We start from the raw sequence: 16,765 nt of genomic DNA, 5'->3' as shown, positions 1-16,765 counted from the left end.
AGTCCAAACACATACGTGTGAGCAAAAATTTGTTTGTGGAAGGAAGGTAAGCCGAAGTTCACAGACAAAATCCTCTTAGTGATCATATACATCAAGAGACTGAGCAGCTACGTAATTTTACGGTTCGAAGGAAGGTACGAACAGTGCTGTCTTTCATGTGCAAAGTAAGCAAAGATTCAACGACATTTAATGTACTTAACATATCAACAAGAGGTCATTTTTGGAATCCGTTAAATATATATATATATATATATATATATATATATATATATAATAGGGCAAATCTCGCGTGAGGGAGAGAGGGGGGGGGAGGGGCATCAAATCTCACCAAAAATCACCTAGTGGGAAGGGGGTCTAAATTTTTTAAAAATTATCTTAATTAATGGAGCCCCATTATACAGCTGAATGCCGCCATCACGATTAATAAGATCTTTCGCCAAACGTATTTTCACCCATTCCTACATAACTGATTCCCAGGAGGAGGTCAAGATCTCCGTGGCAGAATGGCCCGTAGAATGTCCAGTGAAATCTTCGACCTTAAATATAACAGACTGGCCCTGGCGTCATTTTCGTGGCTTCAACAGCTCTGGGCTGAAGTCACGTGAATGTTGGCAAAACATGGTTGTTTCGTGTTGCGCTTATGGCTGTACTCAGCGTTTTGTCGGGGAAAATCGCATTACATTTCACGTGTAAATGTGTCTATGATGGTGCAGATGCGTTTATTGAAATCTGCTGACGTGACTTTTATATGTTTTTTACACTTGAAATGGAGTATCACGTAAATTAAAGTGTTGAAAGTGATGCCTGTAAAGTCAGACTCATATTACATTTTGGAAAGTATCTGTGATAATTCGGTTACAGAAGTAAGTAAAACTGTTTCTCGTTCCCACTCATAGGTTCCCGAAGGATGAAAACTGAAGGCAGCTTTGGATACAGGCCCTGAAACGGAAAAACTTTTAGCCATCTGCACATACGCGCCTTTTTTTATATACAAGCGAGATAATAATAAGATAAGAGCACCTATAGTCGACACATGAAGAGAATTTTTTTCTACCTTCTAATACTATTAAATAAATGTAGGCTCCTAAATTATTTTCTGAAACTTCAAAGTCTCACCTTTCATCTGAAATATATTTTTTTAAAACTGATAGTTTAAACTTTTGTAAAAATAGTAGGAACTGGACCTTTGAAGTGCACCTAAAACTGATGCTCCTAAAGTCGACAATTTTGGCACCTGTAGTTGACATAATTCCCATATCCCATTTTCTTTTATAAGTGAGTAGAGCTCAAAACGCGGCGAATTCAATGTCTAAAGTTTTGACACGAGCCCACTCTTACTGTTTAAAAGAATTTTAACGACATTTTACTTTAATTGATAGTTTATAGTAATTTAGTCCCGCTGCCTACCAGATGGGCGTTCGATGTATTTGTTAGATTTTATAAATGGTACTGTGAACAAATCCAGGTCAAATGTAGTTGACATAATTTTTCGCAAATAAAAAAGTAACTTTTGTTGGAAGCGTTTGGCAGCCAACTGAGAAATGTGGGTAAAATACGATACAAACATAGGATGGCAGACCGCTGATTCGTAATCCCGCCACGTTTTGCCAACAGTCACGTGGTTTATGTTGGAGCCACACCAGCCCTATAGCTTCTGCAAAGCAAGGCCAGTCTGCTAGTATCTATGGTCGAAGTGTGAAATACACTTGGCTATGGCTAACTTCCTGCGCTCCCTACTGGCTGTAGATGGAGAAATACTGGAGAGGGCGCGAAACTGGACAGACGTCGCCCACGCAGCGGCTGCCTTTGCGCATGCGGCTCCGTGCCAACTTTTGGTATAAAGTAAGCGATGTGAACTAGCGATCTCCGGTGCAGGACACTCACCTGAAGATGACAGAATGGTTGGCAGCCGAAATATCGTGGCAAGAAGTCGATGTCGTACGGCTGCAATCCCGAAACTTCGTAGAATACTCTCTATGCATGGAAAATTTTAACAATCATAATTCAACCAATGTTCGTAAAGTGATGACTTCCCATCAAGGAAAAAATACAGCGTGAGGTAGGACACTGAAAGCAGTGGTACCAGAGCGTGTCGTGGCTAACTGGGAAGAGAACGTACCATTAAGCCCGCAGGAGCGTATCAGATCGAGTTGTGGGCATTGGAAGGGGAATGCTAGCGCTAGCGCGGCTGGCAGCAACGACCATCAGACGGCTACGTGAACCGCGCCTCCTCCCAGCCACTGCACTGTGACAACTGCATCCTGTTCCGCCAACACCCGGCGCAGAGCCCAGCACACCAGCAGACCTCTCTCAAACGGTGCACCAGCCTCTTTCCACAAGGACGGTATTCTGCTCATCACCCATAAGGTTGGTTAGTTTGACGCACATCTGCATGTTTCTTCGTTTCAACATCACTGCTGCCTTTTTCTATCACCCATAACCTAACCTCAAGGGACAAAATATTACGTGCGCACTTAAAAGAGCACACTGATCGCTTTGGAGAACTGTAGATGGCGTAGAACTACTGTCAGGCAGTCTTATTGTAAGGTTTTCACATGTTTTCTGCCGTTGTAAGTAATTCAATTTTACTGTATTGGGACAAATATGAACGAACCCGCTGTGCAAGTTGTTATAACACCCTTGATTCTGTTTACCTGCGGTTCGCTTTGTCGCCAGTCAGTTGGGCAGCGCTGGGGCATTCTTATTGCAGACACAGTAGCCAGCAGTCGAGTTTTGAGAAAAACAGATTTTGTATTTGTGAATCTGAGATAAATTATCTGGAATATTTCATTATCGAGATGAAAACTTGTTTGTAAACACATGTTACTGATTCTACTGATGGAGATTTTCCGGAGGAATTTTTGAAGTTAATTGAAGGAAATCTTTCTCCCTCACAGAACTAATGACATTCATGATTAATATTAATTTGATCTCCTTGTATTCAATACATCACAAAAAACGCAATTGATTGCAATGTCTGTAATTTTTTATTAAGGTAATTTCGTAATTGACAGTGTCTTTGCATAGTCTTTTTTGACAACAATCAGAGTTTAATTTTTCAAGAACGACGAAGTAAAGTTCTGAATATTTTGTCGTGTGTGCATTGCACATAACGCAACACTTTAGCCATAGATTGTTTCCGACAACGAAAAAACAAATTTCGCAGTGAGTAGTTTTACTTTAGCTGCATCAGACAGTACAAAATAATACAACTTTCTGTAGCAGGTAACACTGTAAAAGACCACAAAACAATACTGGTGTTAATTTGATGATTAGTTAGGTAGACTGTATACACCTCACGGAAGTTCTCAATTTGTATCATAAGCGTATGAGATTGAACATTTCACGTACGTTTCCTGAAATCGGCATCAAAAATGGTTCAAATGGCCCTGAGCACTATGGGACTTAACTTCTATGGTCATCAGTCCCCTAGAACTTAGAACTACTTAAACCTAACTAACCTAAGGACATCACACACATCCAGGCCCGAGGCAGGATTCGAACCTGCGACCGTAGCAGTCGCGCGGTTCCGGACTGAGCGCCTAGAACCGCTCGGCCACCTCGGCCGGCTGAAATCGGCATCCACCAAAACCTTTTAGATTAAAAAAAAATCATTGTTTACCAGTGTTTGGCACTGAACCTTACTCTATCCACGCGGTATTACAGCCAACAATGCCATACGACTTTACTATTTCAATCTTCCCCACAGTCCGACCCCTTCGGATCCATACGGAGATGTACAAAATGGTTCAAATTGCTCTAAGCACTATGGAACTTAACATCTGAGGTCATCAGCCCCTTAGAACTAATTAAACCTAACCAACCTGAGGACATCACACACATCCATGCCCGAGGCAGGATTCGAACCTGCGACCGTAGCAGCAGCGCGGTTCCGGACTGAAGCGCCTAGAACCGCTCGGCCACAGCGGCCGGCGGAGATGTACACTGAGGTGACAAAAGTCATGGGACATCGCCTAATATCGTGTCGGATCTCCTCCTATCCGGCGAAGAACAGCACCTGGACGTGGCATGGACTCAACAAATCGTTCGATGTCTCCTGCATAAATGTTGAGCCAAGTTGTCTATATTACCTTCCATGGTTGAAAAGTTTTGCTGGTGCACGATTTTGTGCATCAACTGACCTCTCGATCAAGTTTCATTAAAGTTCGATGGGTTTCATGTCGAGCGATCGGGTTGGCCAAACCATTTGCTCGAATTGTCCAAAATGTTCTTCAAACTAGTCGCGAACAGCTGAGGCCGGTGACAGGGCGCGTCGTCATCCACAAAAATTCTATCGTTGTTTGGGAACGTGAAGTCCACGAATGGCTGCAAATGGTCTCCAAGTAGCCGAACATAACCATTTCCATTCAATGATCAGTTCAGGTGGACCAGAGGACACAAACCATTCCACGTAAACAAAGCCCATATCATTAAGGAGCCACCACCAATCCTGCCTCGGGCATGGATGTGTGTGATGTCCTTAGGTTAGTTAGATTTAAGTAGTTCTAAGTTCTAGGGGACTGATGACCTCAGAAGTTAAATCCCATAGTGCTCAGAGCCTTTTGAACTAGAGATGGGTCGAACTCGTTCATTCCCGTGAACTACTTCATTCATTTCACTCTTTGCCGTGAAGCGTTCAAATGAAGTAGTTCATTCGTGAAGTACGAAAGCCTAGCGAAGTTGCTCGCTTCGCCTCGCTCGTACAATAAAGCTTCGTAATGCTTCACAATTTTACCAACAGATGGCGGAACTATGGAGTAACGTGCACGCAACGTTTCACGCTCCTACAGCGTCTGAGTTAACTTAAATAGAGCATGGTCGAAGGGGACAAAGGGCGTTTCTGTCTGTGTCCAAGTGTCTGAACAATTTTATCTTGGACTCTACGCCCGTGAACGGCACCTTGTATTTTAAAAAGTGTGTCTCCGTTTATATGTCCACCATCTTTTTTCTCTAATTGTCTTCATTTCTATCTTTTGTGTTTCTCTGCGGCCAAAGAGCGGCGTAGTATGCTGCTGCAGGCCTGCCTGTATACAGGTTTCAAAATGATAATAAAGAAAAAAAAAGGGGGGGGGGACAAAAGAAAGATAAACAGAGAAGGCTGTCAAATATAAACAAGGTACTACATTTAATCTTGCTCGACGTTTTCTCGTGAAGCGCCCAAAAAAGTCTTTATCTGCCAAATTAAACATTATTTGTTGTATTCATGGACTGAAAAATAGGGCTACCAACGAAATGCAGTCCAATTTTAAGTTCCTTTTAAAATTTAATCCAAAATAGAATGAGTATGTTTAACACTGTCACAAAGTCTATATACCTACGTTAAGTAATTATTCAGAAGTTTTCCTGTAGATTTTATTTTTGTTGACAATAATAACCCACTAGATTCAAAACGTAAACTGTCACCTCTAGTCATTGGTACGATTTCAGGTAAAATCCCTCTTTCAGTGATATAACAAACCTTTTACTTTCATGTTTGCTGTGCGTGCTCACACAGATAGCCTCTTCGTTTCTATCTTTAATATTCATTTGTCTTCAAGCGCTGCCAACGGTAGGCTACCCGTAGACGCGAAGTTTAACTGCGGAAATAGTCACGGGTAATGATGTCAGCACTGCAGGTAGCAGCTGACGCTGCCTTCTCCTCGCCCCCTCACCTCACCCACCAGTCATAAACCTATCGTTCCCCACTAACACCGCGCGATTCGTCGACAGGCAGCACAGGGAGGAGTGACGTGAAGGGAGGAGGAGTGACGTGGGCGAGGGAGAGGGGAAGGGAGTGAGTGAACTAGAAAAAAGTGTCGAGTGTGCTATCTGTGAAGAGTTTGAAGTACCAGTTCATTGAAATTGAGTGGTTTGTTGACACTTCACAGGAGTGGAGCGTTCATTTGAACGACTCATTCACGAGCTCCCCATCACTAATTTGAACCCATTTGAACAAACTGGATCCGTGGCTTCGTGGTGTCTGCGCCACACTAGAAAACTGTCACCAACTCTTACTTTTCCAGCTACCTAGGGTGCAACCGATACGGTCACGAGTCCAGAGGTGGCGATGTCGTGCTGTTAGCAAAGGCACACGCGCCGATCGCCTGCTGCCACAGCCCACTGACACCACTTTTCGTCGTACTTTCCACATTGATTTCTACTGTTACTTGTCTGTTAGCGCTGTCCACTCTATGCAAACGCCGCTGCCTTCTCTCGTTAAGTGACCGCAGTCAACCATTGCCTTGTCTGCGGAGAGAGGTAAAGCCTGATTTTTTTTTATTCTCTGCACACTCTTCAGATTGCGGATCTCGAAAAATTGAATTCCCTAACCGCTTTCGTAGTGGAAGTCCCGCGCGTCTAGCTCCTACTACCATTCCGCGTTTAAAGTCTGTTAATTGCGGCCATAATCGCGTCGGATATCTTTTCACGTGAGTCTTCTGAGCAGAAATGACAGCTCCGCCACTGCCCTTTTATAACTTGTTGCGTCATACTATCGCTATCCCTTGACTTTGGCCACCTCAGTGCATATCTTGAGCAAGTGTAACTCATTGCGCGCATATTACACAGACAATATTCACCAGTATTTGAGAGTGAAGTACTTAGCGACTTCCAACAAAAATTTTCGATACTTTTTCTCTCTGTTAGCCCCCACAAAATAATGAAAGGAAGAAAGTTCAGCGCTTGGTACACTTTTGCCGTTCGTCCAGTAAAATTTCACCATCACGCATGACGTTTTCATCTATAACTCTATTCGCAGCATATTTTGCAGTTGGTATCCACATATAGCAATGAATGCAGCTGCAATATTACCGGGTGATCAAAAGGTCAGTATAAATTTGAAAACTGAATAAATCACGGAATAATGTAGATAGAGAGATACATATTGACACACATGCTTGGAATAACGTGGGGTTTTATAAGAACAAAAAAAAATACAAACGTTTAAAAAATGTCCGACAGATGGCTCTTCATCTGATCAGAATAGCAATAATTAGCATAACAAAGTAAGACAAAGCAAAGATGATGTTCTTTACAGGAAATGCTCAATATGTCCACCATCATTCCGCAACAATACCTGTAGTCGAGAAATAATGTTGTGAACAGCACTGTAAAGCATGTCCGGAGTTATGGTGGGCATTGGCGTCGGATGTTGTCTTTCAGCATCAAAAGGTTCAAATGGCTCTGAGCACTATGCGACTTAATTTCTGAGGTCATCAGTCGCCTAGAACTTAGAACTAATTAAACCTAACTAACCTAAGGACATCACACACATCCATGCCCGAGGCAGGATTCGAACCTGCGACCGTAGCGGTCACGCGGTTCTAGACTGAAGCGCCTAGAACCGCACGGCCACTCCGGCCGGCCTTTCAGCATCCCTAGAGATGTCGCTCGATCACGATACACTTGCGACTTCAGGTAACCCCAAAGCCAATAATCGCAAGGACTGAGGTCTGGGGACCTGGGAGGCCAAGCATGACGAAAGTGGCGGCTGAGCACACGATCATCACCAAACGACGCGCGCTAGAGATCTTCCACGTGTCTAGCAATATGGGGTGGAGCGCCATCCTGCATGAACATCGTACGTTCCAGCAGGTGTTTATCAGCCAGGCTGGGGATGATGCGATTCTGTAACATATCGGCGTACCTCTCACCCGTCACGGTAGCAGTTTTGCTGTCCTGCGCCACCTGTAGGACATTTTGTGAACTTTTGTTTGTTCTAATAAAACCCCATGTCATTCCAAGCATGTGTGTCAATTTTACCTCTCTATCTACATTACACCGTGGTTTATTAAGTTTTCAAATTTATACTGACTTTTTGATCACCCGGTATATCACTTACGACGCACGGTTCAGGATATATGACGTCATAAACATTGAGACGCCTGAGAAAATAGCTTTTGTTAAAACCATAAAGGTGTTCCATGATCAACATCAATTAATTTGCAGGTAATCAGATGTTTGAACCTGTTTTACTAGTTACCTAAAATTGGAAACGAACAAGCGCAGACGATTCAGAATCCGTGACAATTTAACGCGTCTGTGCTGTGAGCTTCAACAAGTGCTAAGGGAGCGAGCAGGCGAGTTGCACAAGCGCTCAGAGTTAACCCCGTCGAGAAGGGCGGCGCCCGGTCGCCTCCCCGGCTACCTCTTCTTTTTCTTCTTTCTTCGTCTCATTACAGAGCCGCCCATGCGCGCTGGGGCCCGCTCCTTTGTCTCGGTGCATACGGACGGCGCGAGGGGGCGTCTGAGTTAGCCGCACGCCGACCCATGAATAAACCCGTAACACGAGAGACGACAGGGTGGGCCAGTTTCTCCCGGCCGGCTACCACACGATCCACCTCAACTCCCGTGCTATACGGCACAACTCTCAGTCACTCACCGGTTTTCAGTGAAGTGGCGGTACTCGTGTAAACATCAACACACCTGTTGTGTTTACCCTTCGGCAAGAACGAAGAGGTAAGTTCGACGTTTCACGTCTCGTCCGCTGGAGGTAAAGAACCGGTGAAGGACGACGGAAAGGTGCCTTGTAACGAGAAGCAACACAGCATTTACCTTAAATTTAGTACAGTCAGAGAGAGAGAAATTTCGCATTATGCAAGACACCGTTTGATCAATTTTGTTCTAACCAAACACTTTTCAGCACTTTTCGTGCTATCTTAACTTAAAGGGGTCAGGACGTCGAACGGGCCGACTTGGAGCAGGAGAGGCACCACAGGACATTTTAATTTCCACCGTCTATACTTTTACAAACATATTCATAAAACTTTGTCAGCATCACCAGGAAGCAGTCAGGATTCACACTCATAGCAGTGGAAGTTAGGAAACATAACAAAATACATTTTTTTATAAACGTGAAATTTCATCCCTTTTTCAATTACTATTGGCTGCATTTGTTGCTAGAGGTACAGTTTTCTTCATAAGTAAGAAAGATTCTTGGATGAATTTTGCACAGCATGCAAACTATACTTACATGCGTATGAAACTCTGGAAGTTATTTAATTTATGGAAAAATGAATGAGCTGTTACATTTTAAACTTCATGTTTAGAAAAAAATTCAATTTCTATAGTTAATTATCTCAATTTTTACCACAGTTTTTAATAGATTTGGAAAATTCTAGAGCTTTGTGTTAAGGAGTTTGTATTTAATCAGCAGTGCACAATTCATCGAAGAATCTCTCTTACTTATGAAGAAAAGTGTACCTATAGCAACAAATGCTGCCAACAGTGAGTGAAAAAAATGATGAAATTTCACATGTAAAAAAAATTTATTTTGTTATGTTTTTGAACTTCCACTGCTAAGAGCATGAGTTGTGAATGCTTTCTGGTCACGCTGACAAAGTTTTATGAATTTATCTGTAAAAGTATAGACAGTGGAAATCAAAACGTCCTGTGGTGCCTCTCCTGTTCCGAGTCGGCCCGTTTGACGTCCTACCCCCCTTAAGTGGGTTTTTATCTATTTTATTTCTCACATGACGCTAGTGGTTGTATGTGTTGTATCTACCATGCGTTCTACTACTTCTCGTGTTTTTTTTTTCTTTTTTTATGTTATGGTCATGCTTTCCTCGTTCAGGACATGTTAAAACACAAATTTCTTTTGATACAACACGTAAAATGGCGGCAGAAATTTGGTGTTTTGCTGATAAAACTCACTAAACTGTCGCTAATACAGCCCTCAGTTAGTAATCCGGCCTACATCCAGCCTCCAGTCCAGTCGTTCCCAACCTTTCTTAAGCCATTACCCTGAGTGCAATCAGACAATTAGCTAGTGCCCCCGCTCCCGCTCCCCCCCCCCCCCACATTATCACCAACTTTAGCACCAAAATAAACTATAAAATGAAAGACTTTTCTTGGTACACTTTCATTTTTAAAATGATGAAAGAAGAATGATATGTAGCGTGTGTGTGTTTTAGAATGAAGAAGGAATTCGAGGTGCATTTCAAGTGCTACCCACATCTTCTCAGATAAGAATTGCGAACTTACCACAGTGAAGATCGACACCTGTTACAAAACACACTTTCCCTGCATTACTCCTCTCAGTTACACCACTTGCTGTACCTACACAAAGCAACCCCAGATAAAATGCGTGAATTATACTTACTGTTCGTAAATCAATTCATTGCTGCACTCCTGACTGCTGAACTGGCAGAAATTTGAAGAATTAAGGCTGTTAATTGTTTGTGTCTGACCACAGCCACTAATAATAATAATAATAATAATAATAATAATAATAATAATACTGTGTACAGCACTATAATAGTCCTTATGTAGCTACTGCTGTGTCCTGCTGTTAATTAATTCATACACCTGTTTCAAAGCGAGTAATGAAGCAATTTCTGGACTACTGCGGGTACTATGTACAACTTCAGATATTTAGCATTTGTTACATATATCTCTCACTTTCATCATTAGCGATGTACGGGACAAAGCAAAACATACGTGTATAGTGAGTGGAGTATGTGAGGAACCTGTAACCTCTGCCGCATTAGTGCTACTAACTGAGAAAAGGTAATTACTAATAACTTATATAATCAATACTGAAGTCTTTAAAAATTGCGATAATAGCAATGATATTTTGAAAATAATTTAGTTTCGTCACTGAAACAGAATCGAATCGTTTAGTTTCTATATTTCAGTGGGAACCACTGCTCTAGTCGCTCAAGCAGAAATGACGCTTACAATAATGAATTCTAGAGTGCAACTGTGTTTCTAGTTAATTACAATGTTAAACAACGCTATACACAGAATGAGATTTTCACTCTGCAGCGGAGTGTGCGCTGATATGAAACTTACTGACAGATTAAAACTGTGTGCCCGACCGAGACTCGAACTCGGGGCCTTTGCCTTTCGAGGGCAAGTGCTCTACCAACTGAGCTACCCAAGCACAACTAACGCCCCGTCCTCACAGCTTTACTTCTGCCAGTACATCTCCTACCTTCCAAACTTTACAGAAGCTCTCCTGCGAACCTTGCAGAACTAGGACTCCTGGAAGAAAGGATGTTGTGGAGACATGGCTTAGCCACAGCCTGGGGGATGTTTCCAGAATGAGATTTTCACTCTGCAGAGGAGTGTGGACTGATATGGAACTTCCTGACAGATTAAAACTGTGTGCCGGGCCGAGATTCGAACTCGGGACCTTAAGAGCCTTTGACTCCAGCACTCACTCCAAAGTCCTGCATAGAAAAGTTGGCCACTGGGGGAGAGAGTGCTGCCCGCGGCGACTCCGTCAGTCTACTCAAAATGTTCTTGGCTGAAAATAAAATAGGCTGGAGAAACAACGCAGAGATGTTAGTGCCAAAGAATCTGCTACAAGGGCATTTGTAAAATGTTTACTCCTTCAAAGCTAACTAAACTGCTTAGAAGGATAGACCTTACTGCATTGATGAAATCGGCCGAGACACGTATATAATCTGAGCGTTTGCCCAACAATGGTCTCAGCACTGAAGTAAAATGTTTCCTAAATTATATGTAGGAGCACCCATGTTGCTTAAGCCATCAGCACACGGACCGTGCATGTGATCGTTGAACGTACAGTTTGTCGGGCTTCTGATGGCATCGTGTTGACAAAACACATTCGAAAGTCTTTTCGAGCGGAAAGAGTGATACCTACATCACATGACGTCATCCCTCTTCAGTACACAGTCGGGAGACGACAATTGGCTTTCAGTTGAAGCCCATATTATACAAATATATACCGTTTCTAAGCACCAGCAAATTGAGCATATTCCGAAAACCCGTCATTAATTGTATGACGTGTTGTAATAAACTGACGAGAAACTTTATATGGATGGCTACAGAAGTATTGTAACTTGTGTGGTATGAAAGCATGCTGTTCCAAGGCAATGGCACATGGAGGATCCATCAAAAATGCGTTCTTGGTAAATTTGTTGTAATTGAATATCTGTTAACAACATGTCTACGATTAAAGCTTCCAAGAGCTGGTAATACAGAATGTGTTGTAAATAATTCCTGCTCGGTGTGGCGTAATGCGTAGAAAAGTGGATGTGTTTCTGGTTCGTGTCTCACTGGATCCCAATATTTTTTGCTAACCTTCGCGTTTTCTAAGAGGTTCTGATACTTTATTAGCTTACTAGAAATATATTCTGTAATATTCGATGTTATACATGCAAGTGCGCTCTTTCTGAGGAGTGAGTTTGCTCGATTGGCTTTATCCACAAAACAGCTTGTAGTACTTGCAGTAATATATTTTGTACTTTCTTGTTTCAAGTTCTATAGTTCACATGATGCAAAGATTCTGCTACTGTGCAGGAACAGTCATCAAGTAAGAATGTTCTTAAGATTTTACTAAAAAGTGAGAATGATGAAATAATTTGTATCTAACCTGGGGAAATATAAAAAATTTGTATGTATAGCAATACGTGTAATGGAACTTTCATAAGCCGATGTCCTTATTGACGGGACATGGTGCCTTCCCTTTCGTCTTATAACATGTTCATGGATATTGAAGTTTTCATTTATGAGTACTAGACAGAGCAAAATGACTAGCATATGGACAAGGGAGGGTATGTGAATTTTAAAAGAGGTAATGTACGATATTTACGGCCGTTCATTTTGTAAACTGCGTGATCTGTGAGGCAGATAAGCCAACAACTGCCCTTGGAGCGCGCCGCGGTCACATAAGGCACGTTGAGGCACGCGTACCATATGCAGAAGCCGCATCGTTATTGAGTGTTCTGCAGCACGTTCAACTCCGCACGCTCAACTTCACGTTCGAAAGCACAGTCTGTGTGCCGACATCGTTACTATTGGCCGTGAAGGTAGACCTTCTTTATGAATTTTACGTTAGTGCTATCTGAGCATCATCACCAATCACAACCAGTTTAATCTCTTTTAATTTGAGGCCATATACAAATTAATTCTTTTTGAGGAACACGTCGTGTAGTACCGAGGATGTATAAAAACGTCACGGGAAAATGTTTCGCCAGGCTTGAATGTAAACGTGTATTACACAACCATAGTGCACGGCAACAGTAATTTGTGTCCTATGAAACATGTGGTGTAGTGAGGCACAACATATTGGAAGATATGGGACTCAAAACTACTTACTTGGGTGAAACTTTCTGGCAGATTAAAACTGTGTGCCGGACCGAGACTCGGGACCTTTTGCCTTTCGCGGGCAAGTGCTCTACCAAGTGAGCTACCCAAGCACGACTCACACCCCGTCCTCACAGCTTCAGTTCCCCGAGTACCTCGTCTCCTACCTCCCAAACTTCACAGAAGCTCTTCTGCGAACCATGCAGAACTAGCACTCCTGGAAGAAAGGATACAGCGGAGACATGGCTTAGCCACAGCCTGGGGGATGTTTCCAGAATGAGATTTTCACTCTGCAGCGGTGTGTGCGCTGATATGAAACTTCCCGGCAGATCTACTGTGGCTAAGCCATGTCTCCGCCGTATCCTTTCTTCCAGGAGTGCTAGATCTGCATGGTTCGCAGAAGAGCTTCTGTGAAGTTTGGGAGGTAGGAGACGAGGTACTGGCAGAACTGAAGCTGTGAGGACGGGTCGTGAGTCATGCTTGGGTAGCTCAGATGGTAGAGCACTTGCCCGCGAAAGGCAAAGGTCCCGAGTTCGAGTCTCGGTCCGGCACACAGCTTTAATCGGCCAGGAAGTTTCATATCAGCGCACACTCCGTTGCAGAGTGAAAATCTCATTCTATTTACTTGGGTGTTACTCCAAATGATCGAGAGACGGCGGCTGGAAAGACAATACACTCGCCAGCGAGATGCGGGAAGCTGGGGGTGCTTTGTTTGACGACGACTGCAGCGGCAAACACTCAACCCCCCTTGTCACGCATTACACAGAAATTGGCCAAAGTACTGCCAATGCAAAACAGACGGTACGTTGGGGGAGGTCCTTTGTGGGTGGAAGGGTCACAAAGGATGAATGAGACAAAGCCATAGACCCGCAGCTGCGCACCAGAGCGATTCGCTAATTCGGGTAGAGTCGAACCAATCGCTGACTGCTGCAGGATATTATATAAGCAAGGCACTGGGGTTTTTAGTTCAGCCTCGTCTACATCTGTCCCGTTTAAGATTCAAATCAAGTTTTCTTAGACAAGGATGAGGAAGAATAACAGCCGTGACCATCCTGTAGAAATCTCTCCGGCATTCGACTGGAGTGATATTGAGAAACAAAGAAAAATATGAACATGGACTGGGATTCGAGCCTCGCTCTTTTTGTACAGGTGAAGAGCGTCAAACACCATGGCTACGTTCTCTGGAGAAAAACGCGGAATGGGTAAAGTCAGTGAACATGGGCTGCAAAATCCAAGGCGTCTGATAATGGTTGATTCAGTAAGTGTTCCACGCGGCATCCTTGGTCTCTCAACTCGATACTCATGAGGAAAGACATTATTACCAAGAGAACAAAAATAAAAATTAATAAAACAGCACATTAATAGGCTGTGATAAAGACAATTTTACTGTACAGTATTTTAAAAATTTAAGCTAAATGTGAAACATTCTGGCAGATTAAAACTGTGTGCCGGATCAAGACTCGAAATCGTGACCTTTGCCTTTCGCGGGCAGTTTTAATCTGCCAAGGAGTTTCATATCAGCGCACACTCCGCTGCAGAGTGAAAATTTCATTCTAAGCTAAATGTATTTGCCATTTATTTGTCTTTCCGAACAGGAACTTTGAAATTTATTATATGTATATTTATTTTCTTTCAGAACTACGTGAACAGGTCGAGCAGGCGTGGAATAACGTATCCCACGTCAGTATTCGCCATCTGTACTATCGACTGGATGCACTGCCTCCCGTCGAGACTACCAAGTACTCCTAAGGGGTGTTTCAGCATGGGTCGATACATAGTAGCTCAGAACAGCTTGTGCTATTGATTTGTAAACGTAATTATTTCAAGTATTCCATATGCACTGTTGCAATAAGAAACCTTGAGTCTATAAGGTAGCACACATTTTTTCATATTAGTCGTTCTAGCTTCAAGTTAGCTGTACCTGAATGACGTAATATAGGTCTCCTCTGCTGGAAATCGTTTTCTACGTATTTTTCTTCACTTCCGCTGCTCTTGAATCTCGTCATTTCGTACACCATCTGTTGATTTCATTTTTAGCATATACCGGGAGATCAAAAAGTCAATATAAATTTGAAAACTTAGTAAATCACGGAATAATGTAGATAGAGAGGTAAAAATTGACACACATGCTTGGAATGACATAGGGTTTTATTAGAACCACCCCATATTGCTAGACGCGTGAAAGATCTCTTGCGCGCGTCGTTTGGTGATGATCGTGTGCTCAGCAGCCACTTTCGTCATGCTTGGCCTCCCAGGTCTCCAGACCTCAGTCCGTGCGATTATTGGCTTTGGGGTTACCTGAAGTCGCAAGTGTATCGTGATCGACCGACATCTCTGAGGGTGCTGAAAGACAACATCCGACGCCAATGTCTCACCATAACTCCGGACATGCTTTACAGTGCTGTTCACAACATTATTCCTCGACTACAGCTATTGTTGGGGAATGATGGTGGACATATTGAGCATTTCATGTAAAGAACATCAACTTTGCTTTGTCTTACTTTGTTATGCTAATTATTGCTATTCTGATCAGATGAAGCGCCATCTGTCGGACATTTTTTGAACGTTTGTATTTATTTATTTATTTTGTTCTAATAAAACCCCACGTCATTCCAAGCATGTGTGTCAATTTGTACCTCTCTATCTGCATTATTCCGTGATTTATTCAGTTTTCAAATTTATACTGACTTTTTGATCACCCGGTATATAGCAACACGCTGGAAACGTATCCAGTTTTTCCTATCCAAAGTATGCCGCAGACTATACGCCAGTCTGTTTCTAGTGACTTTCATGTTTACTTTCGAAAACACATCGATGATGTCTTCTAAATTTTGATATTGATCGTAATATTATCTACTCGAAGAGGAATGTCAGAATAAAAAGGATTTAGTACAACTCAAACCTGCTCTCTTCGCCTTTGGCATAAAATGGAAAACATCTACTGCCCTAGTGTTAGATGTGGCTTTATATACCAGGTTACATGCTACTAACAGAAATCGTAACACTCAAGAATTTTTACATGTGTGAAATATATACAGCAATTCGTTGCACTGCGCATCTAAAAATATATCTCAGTTTCTGCGAACCGCATTTCAGTCGAAACTCACTTAATCAGTCTGAAATGACGTAATTGTAATGCATCATGCCAGGTCGTTAATCATCATCTTCATTCGAGGAATTGCTGATCTCAAATAAGCAACAACACAGAAAGGTGTACAAATAGGAACATCTAAATAGAAGTGACTGTCCAATGCATCGCGATTTTCCTCCGTACATTCATGCACATTAATAAGACAAAGACATGAAAATTTACATCTGTCCCAGAAATTTTGACTACTATATACTGTGACATCATCTTACTGAATAGATACTTGCATCTCTTTCTTGAAGTGCTAGTCTGTCAGAGCGATGTCAATGCGATGACCCTTATCAAGCCAAACTTTTTCAAACTGTAGTCAGTATCTCATGTAGTCTTCAGCAGAACGAATACGGATGTTTAAGTCATCCGGCCGGCTACACAATAAATTATAGTTTTAAAATAGGCCTGTACAATATGAGACTTGCCTACGTCTTTGCTGAAATGTTGCTTTCCCGAATGAAGTATTTTGATACACGTCATGGGCTTTTACAAAAGAGAGTACGCATTCCAGGTCTCAGAAAGTACGATTTTTCCCCGGATTCCACGATGTGTGTACCAAGCAAGTATCATTCGTGTAAGTGCAATGTTATATGA

The 16,765-nt window shown here is 42.5% G+C and overlaps 1 protein-coding gene and 1 non-coding gene across 4 annotated transcripts in view; both read right to left on the bottom strand.

Annotated features, from left to right (window-relative positions):
* The window catches only part of LOC126253283 (integrin alpha-PS1), a 618,322-nt gene that overhangs the window by 599,921 nt on the left and 1,636 nt on the right, over positions 1–16,765 (bottom strand). The gene's annotated exons all lie outside the window — the stretch shown is intronic.
* On the bottom strand, positions 10,789–10,861 carry Trnas-cga (transfer RNA serine (anticodon CGA)). Its single transcript has one exon. It is a non-coding gene; the product is annotated as a tRNA-Ser (tRNA).

Source organism: Schistocerca nitens, chromosome 4, assembly GCF_023898315.1.
Source record: "Schistocerca nitens isolate TAMUIC-IGC-003100 chromosome 4, iqSchNite1.1, whole genome shotgun sequence".
In the NCBI taxonomy this organism is placed as follows: domain Eukaryota; kingdom Metazoa; phylum Arthropoda; class Insecta; order Orthoptera; family Acrididae; genus Schistocerca; species Schistocerca nitens.
Note: the sequence above shows the minus strand (reverse complement) of the source record. Positions and strands in the feature narration are given on the sequence as shown.